General features: G+C 43.0%; 1 pseudogene across 1 annotated transcript in view; it reads right to left on the bottom strand.

The window, feature by feature from the left end:
* Positions 1 to 16,396, bottom strand: part of LOC144800450 (vitamin D3 hydroxylase-associated protein-like) — a 370,773-nt pseudogene that overhangs the window by 324,919 nt on the left and 29,458 nt on the right. Inside the window, exon 3 of the transcript XR_013604355.1 lies at positions 12,954 to 13,097. The product of XR_013604355.1 is annotated as a vitamin D3 hydroxylase-associated protein-like (transcript). The remainder of the gene's footprint in view (positions 1 to 12,953; positions 13,098 to 16,396) is intronic.

Here is a 16,396-nt window from a genome sequence, read left to right as displayed (position 1 = left end):
GCGATAGTTAGAGGGAAGAGAGGGATCGGCATCCAGTTTTTTTAGAATTGGGATGATAACTGCGGATTTGTGCGGGGTGGGGACGTGACCACGGGTGAGTGAGGCATTAAGAAGGGTTAGAGGGGGGGTAGGACAGGCCAAGTAAACTTCCTTAAGAATACTGGCAGGGGCAAAGTCTAGAGGGGAGCCGGATTTGACCCGGTGTAATAGAGGGGAAAGAGTTTCCGTAGTTAGCAATGGGATGTTAGTCAGCTTAACGGTAGTGGGAAGAGAGGGAGGGTCAACAAAGGTGGAGGAGGGCGGGGGAATGTTTTGTTTAATTTTGACAACCTTGTCTATAAAAAACTCATTGAGTGAGTCACAGAGGGGTTGGGACGGGGGAATAGCAGCCGTGGCTCTAGAAGATGAGGCAAGCTCGTGAACAGTGGAGAAGATTTCCCTCGACTGTGATTCCGCGCCCATTATCCTGTTGGTGTAATATTCTGTTTTTGCTTCCAGGATGCTTTTTTTATAGGTCTGCAGAATGGCCAGATAGGTTGTTTTTTTGGCAGGGTCGTAGGTTCTTCTCCAGGTACGTTCAGCCCTTCTAGCCGCTAGTTTTTTTTCTTTAAGATCAGTAGTGAACCAGCGATTGGCTGCGTGGGTCCGCTTAACTGAGAGCCGCTTAAGTGGGGCAAATTCGTCGCCTGCTGTCGTGAGCCAGTTGTTAATAGCGGCCAGCTGTGGGACGGCTGATAAGTCGGATAAGTCGGGACAGGTCTTAACCAGGGTGGAACAGAAAGAGGGCATGTCAATTTTTCCCCATTTCCGAACCCAGGTGTTTTTGGGTAGGGGAGGTTTAAGCAGGGGTGCGAGGGTGAGGGAAAAGGTAATGATAGAGTGATCCGACCATGAACAGGGGGTTATGATAGGAGGTGTAGATGGAATGTTCAACGCCCAGATTTGATCGAGCGTATGGCCATGTGCGTGGGTGGGATTATGGATCAGCGAGACGAAATTCAGACCTTCCATAAGGCATGTAAATTCCTTAGATTGTGGGGTTTCGGCAGGGTCGCTGGGCCAATAGTTAAGGTCCCCCAGAACTAATACAGAGGAATTATTAACTGCCAATGTGGCCAAAAGGGTCTGGATATTAGGGATAAAGGAGGGGGTGGACTGGGGGGGGCGGTAAATAAGAACAAAAGTAAGGGGGACTTGGTGGGAAGTAGAACGGGCTGCAAGAAGGTCGACATCGGTAATAGGGGGAAAGGGAAGGGTTTGAAAGTTGAGATCAGAGCGGGCTATTAAGGCCACTCCACCGCCCCGTTTACTTTCGGGACGGTCAGCACGAATGGCGGCATAATTCGATGGTAATGCGGCAAGGACGTTAGGCATGGAGTCAGTCTTGAACCAGGTCTCGGTTAAAAAAAGGAGATCTGGTTTAGAGGAGTCAAGGTAATCAGCTATTTCGTATTGATGGCTCACTGCCGACCTGGTGTTAAGGAGGGCAGCTGAGGTAGTGAGCCGTTGGACAGGGGGGGCAAACAGTGGCGGGTGAGCAGAGGGAGGTGTGGGTACCGGAAGTGTTTGCGAATGTGCAGCCTCAGGGGGGGGTTTAGAGGGGGAACGATATAGGCCAAGATGGTGTAGATAGGCTGTGGTAGAAGGGTTTATACTACCGGGAACCCAATGGCGGCGCAACTGAGACGATGAGTAGAAGATGAGACCGGCAGCGTCTCGTGCCCCTTGCCCCGGCCGGCCGCGGACGGGCGCAGACGGGCAGGACTCTGGCACGACTCCGGCGCGCCTACGTCGCGCCCGCTGCGCTCGTCCGCTGCGCTGCCTCATGTTGTCCGTATAAGTAGGGGCGGAGCGGCAGGGGAGTGTCAGGGCTAAGATGGAGAGTACTGCCCAAGCCAAAATGGCGCCCGTTACCGCTGGGAGCCCCCGAGAATGCGACCAGCCCCAGTCGGCAACTCACCCCTGGAAGCTGAAACAAGGTTAGGACCTGGATAACTTTAAAATCAGTTAATGACACAGAGTTTAAAAACAATTTCTATTTTAGCCAAAAGATCGCCTCCGCTCGAAATCAGCGCGGCGGAAATGTGTGGGAAGCAGGAGATTCTCCAAAGTATGACCAAAGAGCCCACTGCCACCGGGCCACTGGTCAAACACAGGAGGAGGAGGGAAACACGCTCCTAAGTAGGGGCGGAGCGGCAGGGGAGTGTCAGGGCTAAGATGGAGAGTACTGCCCAAGCCAAAATGGCGCCCGTTACCGCTGGGAGCCCCCGAGAATGCGACCAGCCCCAGTCGGCAACTCACCCCTGGAAGCTGAAACAAGGTTAGGACCTGGATAACTTTAAAATCAGTTAATGACACAGAGTTTAAAAACAATTTCTATTTTAGCCAAAAGATCGCCTCCGCTCGTAATCAGCGCGGCGGAAATGTGTGGGAAGCAGGAGATTCTCCAAAGTATGACCAAAGAGCCCACTGCCACCGGGCCACTGGTCAAACACAGGAGGAGGAGGGAAACACGCTCCTAAGTAGGGGCGGAGCGGCAGGGGAGTGTCAGGGCTAAGATGGAGAGTACTGCCCAAGCCAAAATGGCGCCCGTTACCGCTGGGAGCCCCCGAGAATGCGACCAGCCCCAGTCGGCAACTCACCCCTGGAAGCTGAAACAAGGTTAGGACCTGGATAACTTTAAAATCAGTTAATGACACAGAGTTTAAAAACAATTTCTATTTTAGCCAAAAGATCGCCTCCGCTCGTAATCAGCGTAATAGAGCGGTGCCCCGTTTTACCTGAGCTGTAGCCAGGTGAGGTGGAGTATACATTCCCTAACGATTAGGTGAGTGGCAATTACAAACTATTTGCTTGTGCCATAATAGAAATATGGCGTTCACAAGGTTACTTTGAGAGAACTTTTTTGACCAAGAAATTAGTTGGCAAATGTTATATGATGCATATGTGGCAAATGCATGTTTACTATCTAAGATATTCTGTGTGTATTCTCTTTTACATATTCGTCCACTGACATTGGGTGATCCTGAATCATCACAACAGGCGAATCTCAGGTGATATTGTTTTCAATTTTTCTTATCACCATTCACTCTATACAGTAGCAAAAATCACGGTCCTGATGAAGCAATAGGAGACCTATTGGCTCCATATTTAATGCAGAAACATGTCGACCACAAACCAACTCTTCTAGTAGTTATTTGTTAACACTACTATGCACTGTTTTTTAATCTCTGGGAGTGGGTAGGAACTAATAAAATTGTTCTTCCATTCCTACTACCCAATATTAACATATTTACATTTAGCACTCATTATTTTTTTCACATTTTGCGCTGTTACTCAGTTTACCTCTTGATGCCACCAATACACTACTGATCTTTGAGACACCAGATAGGACTTGGCTACAACCTGCCTAATCTACTGTGGGTAAAACCACTTCCCTTCATGGCGAAGGATCCCAAATGATGTAGGGCGGTACAGGTTGGTAAACTGATGGGAATATTATTTCACCACGGTATACCTCCAGTGGATTTATCGGTGGTACCTTGAACATACACAGTCAGTTATTTAGATAGTTATAAAAAAATTTTGACCAATTGCTATCCTTATTGTTGGTATTCATAGTGTTAAGGGTTGATAGCAATGCTTGGTCGGTAAATATTCCCTTAGACCCCCTTTTTCTATTTTCTTTCATAGGAGACAACCACACCTGCTAATCTGCAGTGTAGTATCCGCACTGCATCAACAGTCATTAATCAACATCATTGGCATTCAACAACAAGCAACAACAATTAGGAACCACTAATCTGCACACAATTAACAGTTGCTAACCTGTACTGATCTAATGGTAAATTAATACCAAATCATCTTCAGACTTGCACCAAACTAGCACCTAGTTAAGCCAGTAAACTAGCAGTAAACAGGTAATCTAGTTTCAAACTAATTCCCCATTAGTACAATTACTCAAACGTCAACGTTCAATGTCATCCGGGCACTAGCGTTGAATCTCCTGCAAACCCAGCATTGCAGCTTTCCAAGTGTTCCGATGCGTACCGACCCCCTTTGACCATCATATCTTCACAAAGACTGGAAGCAATATCTATAACACAGATCACAGTTCACCACCCTGGATCTGTTTCATAAGAAATCACTGATACCAATCATATCAACTAGACCTTGAAATATAGCAAATTTCAGAAGGAAAGGCAGACACTCTAAACATAACAGAGAACACTAACCAGGACAAATAAGATCAGAATCTGATCCACCATCCATGAACTTGAAAGTTAAAGGGAGATTTGAACTGGGTGAAAGCAAGGATATTATCCTGGAGAAACTAAATGTCCTACACAAGCTAACAAGCTCAATAAAGGTCAATATAGACATTTGAAAAACAGATATATGCATACACTCTGGTAAGAACTTCAAAGCATACCACTAAGAGTAAAGAGTCTGAAACCAAAGTCAGCAGGGTTGAGCTCTAGTCTAATTCCAGACAGAAAAAATTCATGAACAAAAGATAACAGTCCCCAAATAAGAAATCACAAACTTGGAGGACAGGAACCAGAGAGAAAATGTTAGGATCTTTGGATTCCCTGAACAAACGAGGAACAAATATGACTCTTGGGGGAACTTTCTACAATTATGGATATTGCAAGTCCTACAAATTGACTCTAAAAGGGAATTTGATATTGAAAGGGCCCACAAAGCCCCAATCAGATACTCTCAGAACCTCTAAACTCTCACCCTATGACTTTTAGGCCTTTGAGATATGACCATACTGAAAAAATCCTTAACCGAATAAGATCCTTAAAAATACTAACATGGAAAGGACTCAAAATTGGCACTTATTAGGATTATGTGAAAGACACTGTATTTCATAGGAAAGGATTCTTGGAGCAAAGAACAGATTGAAACAGATGAACTTGTTTGCATTTGCATGTACAGCAAAATTAAGAATATTGAAAGATCGGAAAGCTTACTACTTCAAGGAGCTAAAAGAGCTAGAAACATTCTCGAACGACTACACTCAGCAAAATATGGACATCTAGTGTTTGTCTCAGTAGAATACTAGTTTATCCAATTCCTGCCATATATTTAACATAGTCTATTCTAGATACCACATGGATTACAACCTAATTCCTCCTATCCAAACTAACACACTAACCTAACCTTCTACCAAATCATTAGAGCTCTACAACATGCAAGTAAGTACCTATGTACGTAAGTAATCAGATCATCCTTTTAAATTTTTCTAATGACTAACGATTAACACCAGATTGACCCCAGATTCCTCTGGGCGATTCTGTCAATTAGGACATTACCCTATATCACCTTAACTGCTAATCACAACTTCTGCGGCACTAGTCTCCTCATTCCACTTACCCTTCCACTAGCTTTGCTGTAGATGCCTATACACACAAACCTGATATTGCTTTGTATTACTATGCATGGTGTTGACAACTAATAACGACAATCAATAAAGATCTATTTCTTCTTTGATCATTAGACTTAACCTGTATTTGTAATGACCTTTGTAGTCTATGTTTATTCCATCATCACTAGACTCTATTACTATTGAGTAGTACTATGTATATTGACAATGATATAAAATGTACCCTTTTCTCATATATCTAGGTTGGTCGACTTTCGAATCGGCAGTGGCCTAAACCCCCTTATTATATGTGCCTCATTCCAATTCTAGTTACCACATTTTCTATTCTATTTTTATGCTGATCTAAGCTACTGTTACATTTGTCAGTTAAGTTCTTTAGATAACTGCAATAGTGCTGTTGCCTCGTGGTATATATGCCACATATATTTCAGTACACAGGAAACACACTCCAATTTGTTTTCTTATGTAACTCGATACAGTTATATTCCGTTATTGTGTTAAGACAAATAATATTTTTAGGTTAATTGCATTAGAGTCCAGTTAAAGGTATTATCTGTTCTCTATTCATGGTGATTGGTGCCTTTCCTGCTCTTCTCCCTTTCCTCAGATGTCGTATCCCTGGGACATCCACCTTCTCCTCTCCCGGAAGGTGTTCAGTAGGTGGGTAATGGGGGGGTTATAGGTTTCTCTTATCTACCTATCCCCTTCCTTTGTTTCTTTCTTTTTCACCCTGTTCCTTCTGTTTCCCTATAAACTATCCTCTCTGTCTGCAAATGTCACAGTCTTAACCAACAAACTTCTCCGAAACAATAACTAGTCTATACACCATCTAATAACCAATTTAGCACTCCACTACTATTCCCAACCCTTATACCCAAATGAAATTCTTCCAAATCACAAGCTCAGCTCTACATACGAACATAGAGAAAAGAGGTGGTCATCTCACTTCACACTACTGCACACTTACATTCACTGGAAACTTCTGCTTATGTTACTTGCCCAACTACCATACTTGCTGTGTGTTGGCTCCTATAGTCCCAACTAGGAAACATGAATATTAAACCACTTATAGTACTCTCCCTCAACCCAAAAGGTACCAATCACCTGGTAAAACACTGGGAAATCCTCGACTACTGTGCTTAACTTAAGGGTGATATAATTCTAAAACAAGAAACAAAATTGAGACACAAAGAATGCAGCTCATTGCGCTATCAAGGAATACATAGCATTTCCACCTCCCCTGCCAACTAGTAAAAAATGGGGTCATCGTCCTATTGCTAAATAGGCAAATTTAGAAACTGTGGACAACACCCAGGATAATGATGGCAGATGGCTAATCACTAAAGATAAAAACAATTACACTTCATTCAATATCATTAATATCTATACCTAACGGCTGAAGACACCCAGTTGTGGATTACTCTAAATAAACAACTCTGAAAACGACAACATGACTCTAGCATTCTCCTAGCAGGATATTTTAACCGCCCTTGGCGTTTGAGTTTGAGTTTAAAATTATTTGTAAAAGCGCGCATACACCAGCGGTTTCTTGGCGCTACAACTAACAAAAATCCGGGGCCAGAAACAAAACGGGGGAACGGGGGAACTGCGAAGGGGATTATTCAAAGGACTTCCTGAATAGGTGGGCCTTAAGTTGTTTGCGGAATTGTGGGTACAGGGTGAGGGTTCGAATTTCCAGGGGAAGAGAGTTCCACAGGGAAGGGGCAAGGGTGGCAAATTTAGAGCCTCCCCACTTCTTTCTTCGGTAGCGTGGAATCATGAGTAAGGACTGGGAAGACGAACGTAGCTCCCTGCTGGGAACATAAGGGGTGATCTCAGATGAGATGAATGCTGGAGCTGAGCCTAGGCGAGCCAGGAAGGTAATGGAGGCGATCTTAAATTGGACCCGGGCTCGTACAGGGAGCCAGTGTAGAGACTTCAAAAGGGGAGTAGAGTGATGAAATTTCGGGAGATTGAAAGCCAGGCGGGCCGCCTGGTTTTGTATGAGTTGCAAGCGCCGTAAGCTATATGCAGGAATACCCGCATATAGGGCGTTGCCGTAATCCAGGCGGGACACCACCATGGCGAGGATGGTACTGGATAGAAGCTGCACATTCAAATACGCAACTAATAAATCTCATAATCAAATGAGGAACCTATGAAAAATAAATTGTCTAAATGACATTTGGCACCTCCATACCCCAGCAGGAAGCAATTTTACATTTTACTCACACCTACACAACACGCTTTTAAGAATAGACTATTCATTGACAAAAAGTGTGCTCACTTTGGCTGCCTCTGCCCCAACGATTGAACCAATACTAATTTCAGACCACACCTGTATCTCAGTGGACTTACACATTGGTCACAACCTACTGAAGCAGAATCAATGGAGTTTCAACGAAGAAGTCCTAAAGACGAGTCACTCATTTACAAAATAAAAACTCTATTGAAACCTTCTTCCATGAAAACAACGATAATGAAATCTCTAAAGAAACGTATGCGATGCAATGAAGGGTACCATCAGAGGAGACCTCATTAATAATATGTCTAATATAAACATACGTACAAACAAAAACCTCAATGAGTTAGAGCAATCAATTAAACAAGTGGAAAAAGAATTCTCTCTTAATAAAAAACAGGAACTCTTACAACAACTTAAAACACTAGAATAGGAGAATAACAAGCTGTTAAGTGTCAGGGGGCACACCTGGGAGCAACACAATACATTGAAAAATGTATCTAAGAACTTGCGAATTATTTAAAATTCAAAAAGAGCCAAAACTACATCTCATTTATTCGAAGCACATCAGGAACGACTATCATCGTCCCACTAGAAATAGTTAAGGTTTTACAAGAATTCTATATCTACCTTTATAACCCTAACAAAATCTCATCTACAGCCGACTGTGAGAAATACTTGGAGAAAATGAAGCTCCCAGGACTCTCTCACCCTCACTACTTTTCCCTCAACCAACCTTTCTCCCGTACATAGATTGCAAAAGCAATACACTCCCTTAAACCTGGTAAGGCACCAGGGCAAGTCGGCTTTTCAGCCAGCTTTTATAAAATCTTCTAAAATAAACTCATTCCTCAATTGGAATCCATCTTCATATATTTTGAGAAGACCAGTAAAATCACAGGTACAACCCCCGAAGCTACTAATACCGTGATTCATAAAGAGTGGAAAGATCCCCTAGAAGTAAAAAACAACAGATCCATTTCCCTCCTAAACTTAGATTGTAAAGGACTCTTCCATCCCTTATTTACAGATCACGAACCGGCTTTGTGAAATATAGACACGGATCAGATAACTTTGGACTTTAATGCTACATCATTAAAAAGCTACAATTATAACATTTCCCACAATGGAAATGGCCATGGACGCAGAAAAGGCCTTTAATAAGATCTCCTGACCTGTTCTTCATGCTGTTATGTGCAAATTTAACGTTGGGGATACCTTATCCATCAGGCATTTGCTTTGTATTCCTAACCCTCGGCTTGCATTACAGTTAATGGGTTCCTAGCCAATAAAATAAACCTAGCGCAAAGAACTAGAAACAGTTGCCCCCTTCCCCCCTTCTTTACCTCTTAATCATTGAGTCTCTCCTTCTCACCATCAGTTCCAACATGCTTATAAAAGGCATATCAATTGGGAACTCTCTCTACACAGTTTCTGCCTATTCGGATGGCGTACTTATATTTTCAAAAGAGGCCAAAACCGCCAACCCGGCAATTTTACACAAAATTAACTCCTACACTCAGGTCTCGGGCTGCACCCTAAGCGTTGAATAACCTAACTCTACAATCCATTGTAAATAACACTAAACTGCATTGGCAATCCTCGCAGATCAAATACCTGGGTATATACTTTAAAAATAATCTGGCAGATATGGTAAAATAAACAAGGAGATTATGCTTCAGAAAATCAAAGAGATTCTTTCATCCTGGTTGCCAAAATTCATGACATGATGAGGTTGCTCCGAATGCACTAAAATGATGATTGATGTGCAAATAAACGTTATCACCTCCATTCTTCCCATAAAACTAATTACCAAATTCCCCTGGAAAGGGAAAAAAGCTGGTATTGCTTTAAAAAAACTAAAACTAAATAAATGTTCAAGAGGCCTTAACATCCCAAATTCTTTTAAATACCAACTTGCCTCTCTAAATACACGTTCCACTTTAAAAGCCTAGATACACCATTATGGGTTCACACTGAGGAATCGCTGGCAAAACCATACTCTTTAATTTCACTGTTAACTATGAAAGCACTCCCATTACAACACTCATAATATTCTCAAGGATATCATCCTGGCCCTCAGATCACTGGATAAAATGCTGCAAAATCCATAATTCAGACTACGCTTCCGTGTGGAACGAAGCAGAAATTCAATTGAGTGCACTTACCCTTCATGGACATTGTGGTCATCCAAAAATATCTTATTCCCCAAACACCTCTGCTCATCAAAATACCTTTCACAACCTAGTAAACATTGAATTCCACAATTCCCCTAAACTACAGGTTGCAATGAAAATAAATCCTACCCCACACCAATTCGACTTGATCCCCCTAATTGTCCAATATGCCCCAGGCAGCAGCCAATATACAAATCCCTAAACTCCTCCAAAACTAACAAAAGAATCATGTCCAAAATCCAGTCTAAGTGTACTGAATCTGCCCCTATTTCTACTATTTCAACCTTAAACGACCAATCATGGAAAAATATCTGAACATATATCCTTAAAAATATAATTTCTCCCACTCTCTCACAATGTAAATACTGGATACTACAAAGAGCATACTGGACCCCAGAGAAATTATACAGATTAGGGTTTTTTGACTCAGACACTTGCTTGAAATGCCAAACCTCTCCAGGCACCCTCTCCCATATGCTATTCCACTGCGATAAGCTACTCCATTTCTGGAACGAGATTCAGAAAACTTTTAATGCAATTTTCAACATTGAGATCTCATGAATTTTCACATAGTGACTCTTGGTCCCATTCTCCTACCCTGAAACTAAACCAAATAGACATGTGTCTCATGGGCATCCTACTAATGAAAGGAATAAAAAATATTCTATGCTAATGGAAATTATTTCAAAACCTCTCACACCACACATGGTGAGCATTTGTCTGCTTCACAAGAATCGCAGACATCATAATTTCTAACAACAAAGACAACTGCCAGACATCTCAGAAACCATGGAATAAACTAGATTCATATATACAAAAAATTAAACCCTCTCCTACACCACCACCGTTGGGGCTAACGCATGTCTCTCTTTCTGAAGAGTAATAACGAAACCTACCTTCACATCGCTGCCAGTGCACTACCCTGGACACCATCCTCCCCCATCACTCTCTCTCTCTCTGGAGCACCCTTACATCATCTCCCTCCCTCCTCACCCACCTTCTCACCGACCTTTTCCTTTGGGTTTTACTACCATTAATTCCTCAGATCACACATCTGTAATTTAGAGCTGTAACCAGCTGATTGTATTAAGTTTAAGCCCTAATTTATTCATATACCACAAGCATTCTCCTCACTATGAATGTTCATTGCCCCTCCCTCTTTTTCTTTTTGTATTCCCTAAAACTAATAAAATATTTCGAAATTAAAAAAGAGAGGAGTTCCTTTTGCTCAGGATGAGTGTGATTTTGTAAATAGTACTTTTGATTTATAAATGTATAATACGTGGGCTTCTGTAATCCCTTTTTAAACACCAGTATCTGATTTCTTTCAAATCGCCAATTTATGATCCACCCAGTCATCGATAATAAAGAAAAGGCACCAGAACTCATTTATTATAAATTATTTCGGTGACTTCTGACATCACAATGCCAGCTGCCACAGCCATCAATCGAGTTGAAAGGCAGGTCAGGTCACGGAGTAGAATTGAAGCAGCTGTTCAAATCAACGAAAAGGAGCATTGCTTTTCTTTCTTCTGCTCCATTTTACAGCATGCTATGACAAGCAGAGAGAACATGTTTTTGCAGTCTTTAGATAGTTAGAGACAGTTTGAATCTTTCTGCATTTTTCTGCACATTCTGAGCTATTGCAGCTCTTTAAGTGTTTCTAATATATGTTTGCAACAAATAACTAACAGGTTTTTTATATGCTTAATTTTGCACTATAAGTTTTATTTGTATTATTCATGTATGCAAACATACTCACTCTGTCATATCAAAGAGCTATGCACCAAGGTTTTAAGTTGTTTGTGGGAAAGGGGATGGTGTGACCAAGTATTATATAGGATAACGTACCCCCTGACATACATGATAAAGATATTGCAGGTCACCTGGAAGTTCCACAGCCTTATAAACGAACTCAGCAATCTGGTTTGCCCCTCTATTTGGTTATGGAACTCCTTGGTGACTTGTAATATCCTTATAATTTACAACAGGGGTATTTTATCCCTTATATTATTTTTCTCAGCATTCTCTCAACATTTCATTGTTCCAAGATGCCTGCTGCATTTTGTTACAGGTTAGATAAGAAGCATTCATTATGCGTGTGATGTGCTGGTGGGGAACATGACTGGCCTGCTGTTCTCGACTCTTCTACCAACTGTGTACCCACTGAGTATTTCATAAAGAGGAATTGGCAGTAGGTGGATGCAATGATTACTGCTTCTGCCCCAACTCTCTCCATTACAAGTGTCACAGTGCTGCTACCTAGTCTCTCCTTCCACCCAGACTGATGCTCTAAGAACCCTAAATGCACCTTTGGTGGTTGGTGCCTCACTCTGTCTCGTGCATTTCCCTGCACCTCCCTCCTCTTAGGTAGTGATGCCCAGCTCTCCCTCAATCTGTGGTGCCTTCCTCTATCCAGTGGGTCTCCGTGAGCCTTCACTCCATTCCCAGTAACTCCCTGGCTTCTGCTTCAACCCAGACTTTTTTTTTAGTTTTATATAGCGTGAACTAGACCAGAGACATCGGGTATCGGAGCGCTTTACATGAGCACCAGTTTCGTTACTGATGAACACATTCATTTTTGTTAGGCACAGGGAGATTAAGTGATTTGCCCAGAATCACAGGATGTAGAGTGTCATTGCCGAGACTTGTACCCGGATCCCAAGGTCTTAGATCGACCGCACTTGCTGTAAGGCTACATCCTCTCCCAATTTCTTGCTCTTCATCCCAAGGCTTTTGATTTCCTCACAGCCCTTGGAGCTTATGCAGAAAATTATTTTGAGCTTTGCTACAACATGACCACATACACCTTAAATCTATTGGCTTTGTCAAAGCTAGTTGTAATCTCCACTCTATGTCATTCCCTTGTACTCAGAGCAAATATGATGCTGTCATTTCCACTAATCCTGGCATTTAGGCGATTCAATGTCTATACAGCAGATATTTAGACAACTTATCCTGAGGGGCTTGAATAGAGAATTGTTGTAGACAAACATGAATGTAGATCTGTTGGGGGGCAGGAACCGGGGAGCTTTCCTTTCTATTACCTGCGTGTTATTTGAAAGACCTCATTCAGAGTGAAGCTCACTTCATAAAAATGTAGTCCTTACATCATTGTAGGAATACCATTAAATGGTCTCACCTTGTAGCCATAGTGCTCCTTGATGCTGACTGGTACTCCATAAAGCAGGCCTTTCTTCTTCTTTTTCTTCACCTCCTGAAGCTGCTCTTCACAATCAGGAAGGTATTTAGTCAGGCAATTCACCTGCCTGTGAACCTCTAAAGCCTGCAATATAAATGCATGTATTAAATGTCTTTACTGTGGACTGGTGAGCAACATTACTTACATATGCAAGAACTTTGTTCCGCCTCTAGGCACAGGGATAAGGCACTAGGGGTTATTTAGGAGGGCTGATCAGGCTCATAGCTACGACCCATTTGGATGACTGACAACACCTTATTTCTTCCTGTATCACATATATTAATTTATGAACTATATCTTTTTTTTCACATCCACTAATCACTGTTACTATGGTTTGATGACTCTAGCTTGAAGCCAGGGCCCCAAACTGCAGTACTGTTTCTAAAACATGTGGATGAGTAATTTGTATTATAACTGATGTTGGATTTCTCACCCCTCAGATGAATGATGTTTGCTACTTTACACCCGAGGCTCTCTGTTCACCCCTTCTATGAGCTCTCTCCTTTCACCTACTATTTCACTAATCACTTCTGCTTGGGTCCTATCTTGCTGACTTCTCTTCTATAAAACTGTGTGCTATGTGTACTGTATACTTTCACAATCATGTTGCATCTGGATGAATCTTGCTTTGATATTGCACTAAGTTCTACCTAGCTCGTGTTGCAGCTGGGTGGATCTGATAATCTGAGGAGGGGGGGCCTAGGCCTTATTTTTAAATCAGTTTACTCATGCAAGCTTACTTATGCAAGCTCACCCCACAGAATATCCCCAACTGCGAAAGTGCCTTTTTTTAAAAAATTGCACTGACTCACAATTTTACACTATCTGGGCTGCTTATTTATTGCCCACTGGGCCCATCAAAAGTCTTCAATGAAGCCCTATCGAATACTGTTTCTGTGCTAATCCTAGATGCAGCCAACTGTAGCACTATAGGGACCTTAATCTACATCGGAGGCACCAAGAGTCCCAGGAGAATATTAATTTAGTGGGTGACATGGCAGCATGCCAGCTAAGGCAGCTGGTTGTGGGAGTCCTCGCCCCCCTCCCTATGCTTTGGACGGACCATTTTCTCATCTCCCTATGTCTTCGCTTAGAAGGCCTTCCATTGCAATCCTCTTGCCCGCCGTCAATGAAGCGCCCATGGCATAAACTAGACCTGTAGACGTATCAAGAGAGAGAGAGAGAGGACTAGAAAGCTAGTCCGTGTCCCCGGGATTGGATGGTGATGATCATCAAAATGGCCAAACGTCTATCGGGCTCTATCATAATCGACATTCAAGCAACGGAGAGTCACTTCAAAACAACAATAACCGCATACAAAAAGAAACTTAAAGATCAAAAAAAAAGAATTGAATGAATACAAAGAGTACCTCACACAAGCCAAATTCAAGAATTTTGATAAAGATCTGAAAAAATTCAGTTACGCTAAAGTATACCCCTACTCTGAGGACGACTACACTCCACAACCCAAGAACCAGAATACCACTGACTCATCGGCAGATGACAGCTCCGCTTCCAGTGACTCCAGCACTGGTTCCTATAAACGAGGAGGCAGAGGCAGACGTGGCCAACGTTGGCCTAACACATGGCAGGGAGCCCAACAGGGACAAATACTCAGACTCCCCCACAACTTTGGCCCCATGCAAAACCCATACTTTGGATATCCACCAATGTACCCATAGGGACCTATGCCACTCTTCGTAGGCAACCCTGGTACACACATTCCTTTTTTAGGACAGGGCCGAAGGTCAAGGGGCAGAAGAAGACATAACCCGCCGCAACCACAAGTACACTGGGCGGAAGAAGGAAACCCAGTGAGCGCCAACACCCGCCAAAAGGTGAAGGAACTACCATGAACCAGCAAACACTGACAGAGACACCAAAACCATCCATGGTATTCAATCTATCCAGCACACCACTGAAGGCCAATGAACAATCAGTGCTAGAAAAAGGACTGTCGTTCGTTCCTATGTCAAAACTTGACAAATTCAAGCTGCACGTGGAACTGGCAGACTTCTTCAGAAAGTTAAAGCTCAAAGCCTTTTTTGAAAAATCAACGATGGACAGCCAACATACTGATGAGAACCCAAACATCACTGGCCTGAGAACAAAATCTACGCTCAACCCGCCGCCCTCCACTGTCCCCCCTGAGATCACTACTTTTGAACTAGCAGTGTACAACGGCATTGAGAAACTGACTCCAACCAACTACTTCAACAATCTTTCCAAGGAAGATAGAAACACAATCCAACGCCTCTAGAACAACCCCTCTGTCATTATCAAACCAGCTGGCAAGGGGGGAGACATTGTCCTTATGGACAAAAAAGACTACGATACAGAATGCCGCAGACTACTCAGCGACACTAGAAACTACCAAAGGCTGGAACAGGATCCCACCGACAAACTACGTACAACCATCCAGGCACTGATCAAGAGAGCCAGCGATGCAGAACATATTTCCCAACAGGAAGCAGAATACTTGTGCCCACAGAAAATCAGAGTACCATACTTCTACACGGTACCAAAGGTACACAAAGGCATAACTTCCCCTCCGGGCAGACCCATAGTGTCTGGCATAAACTCCCTCCTCGAGCCCCTCTCACGTTACTGTGACTTCTTCCTCAATCCCCTAGTGCAACAAACGCCTAGCTACATCAAGGATACTGAGCACCTCCTACAGGTGATCAATAACACCGCATTCAACGCAGAGATACAAATATTGGTAGGACTGGATATTGAGAGTCTATATACCAGCCTCCCCCAGGACTCAACCCTGCAAGTACTCAGAAACATCCTCATGCAGTCACCATGCCCATACCATACCCCAGGGAATTCATCCTGGAATGTGCCACACTGGCACTAAAAGAGAACTATTTCGAATACGAAGGCTCCTTCTACCTCCAGACCAGTGGAACTTCCATGGGCAGCGTTTTTGCCCCCAGCGTGGCGGGGCTATACGTCCATCATTTCGAACGCACATACATTGCAGCAAATACCAACCCCTTTGCGAACCAAATCCTCCATTCGCGTCGATACATTGACGACATTCTAGTGATCTGGCAGGGATCTCAACCAGCCCTGGATGAATTCCTCACCTGGCTAAACAGCAGAGACCCCTATCTTAAATTCACAAGTACCTCAAGTGCCAACCAACTGGCTTTCCTAGATCTGGACATCACGGTCAAAGAAGGAAGTCTCGTCACCACCACTTATTATAAACCTACCGCAAGGAACTCCCTGCTTCATTTCACAAGCTTCCACCCACGCCCACTCAGAGAGAACCTCCTCTTCGGCCAATTTTTACGTATACACAGAAATTGCAGTAATATTGCTGATTACAAGAGACAATCTACTGACCTGGCAAAAAAACTCGAGGAACACGG

This window comes from Lissotriton helveticus, chromosome 1_2 (genome assembly GCF_964261635.1).
Source record: "Lissotriton helveticus chromosome 1_2, aLisHel1.1, whole genome shotgun sequence".
NCBI lineage: Eukaryota > Metazoa > Chordata > Amphibia > Caudata > Salamandridae > Lissotriton > Lissotriton helveticus.
The sequence above is the reverse complement of the archived record's forward strand: the minus strand, read 5'-3'. Positions and strand labels throughout refer to the sequence as shown.